Source organism: Loxodonta africana, chromosome 11 (genome assembly GCF_030014295.1).
Source record: "Loxodonta africana isolate mLoxAfr1 chromosome 11, mLoxAfr1.hap2, whole genome shotgun sequence".
Classification (NCBI taxonomy): domain Eukaryota; kingdom Metazoa; phylum Chordata; class Mammalia; order Proboscidea; family Elephantidae; genus Loxodonta; species Loxodonta africana.
In genome coordinates this window covers 92096047-92096826 of record NC_087352.1, presented here as the reverse complement: position 1 = coordinate 92096826, position 780 = coordinate 92096047, and the positions used below count along the sequence as shown (strand labels likewise).

Below are 780 nucleotides of genomic sequence, written 5' to 3'. Positions count from 1 at the left end.
AAATACAAGTCCTTGATTAGATATGTATTTTGCAAAGATTTTTCTCCAGCCTGCAGCTTGTCTTCTCATTCTTCTAACAGTGTCTTTTGGAGAGAAAGAGTGTTAATTTTTTCTTTTCTTTTAGTAACCAATTTATTATTCCATTCACATTAAAACAGTCACAATTGAAGATTTTTTATTTTATATACAAAGTTGTAGGGCATTGTTTCCATTGTTGTGTAGATGTCTTGGATAATTCATTCAAGGATGATCACTTAGTCCACCTTGATGAAACCTATATCCTTTGCATCTGACAGAAACACTGACCACACATATCAAGGCCATGTTTCCGGATCAGACTGTGCCGCTTTGAGCACACGCAGCAAGAACGGGAACCCTAGCCGAGTTTTCACAGGTGGCTCCAGTAGAGCTGCTGGTAACCCATCTTGCTTTGAGGGATGTGCCAAAGCAAAAGGCTTCAATTTTAATAAAGCCTAATTTATAAATTTTTCTTTCATGGATTGTGCTAAAAAATTATTGTCAAACCCAAGGTCACCTAGATTTTCTCCTACGTTATCTTCCGGAAGTTTTGTTTTTCTTTTATATTTAATTCTATGATCCATTGTGAATTAATTCCTGCTAGAAGTGTAAGGCCTGTGTCCAGATTCAGTTTTTTACATGTAAATGTCCAGTTATTCCAGAATCTTTTATTGAAAAGGCTTTTTTTTTTTTTTTTTGGCCATTGCATTGCCTTTGCTCCTTTGTCAATTGACTATATTTCTGCAGGGCAATTTTAAAAAT

General features: G+C 35.3%; 1 pseudogene; it reads right to left on the bottom strand.

Moving 5' to 3' along the window:
- Nucleotides 1-254: 254 nt before the first annotated feature.
- On the bottom strand, nt 255-424 carry LOC111749644 (small ribosomal subunit protein uS14-like; annotated as a pseudogene).
- Nucleotides 425-780: the final 356 nt, after the last annotated feature.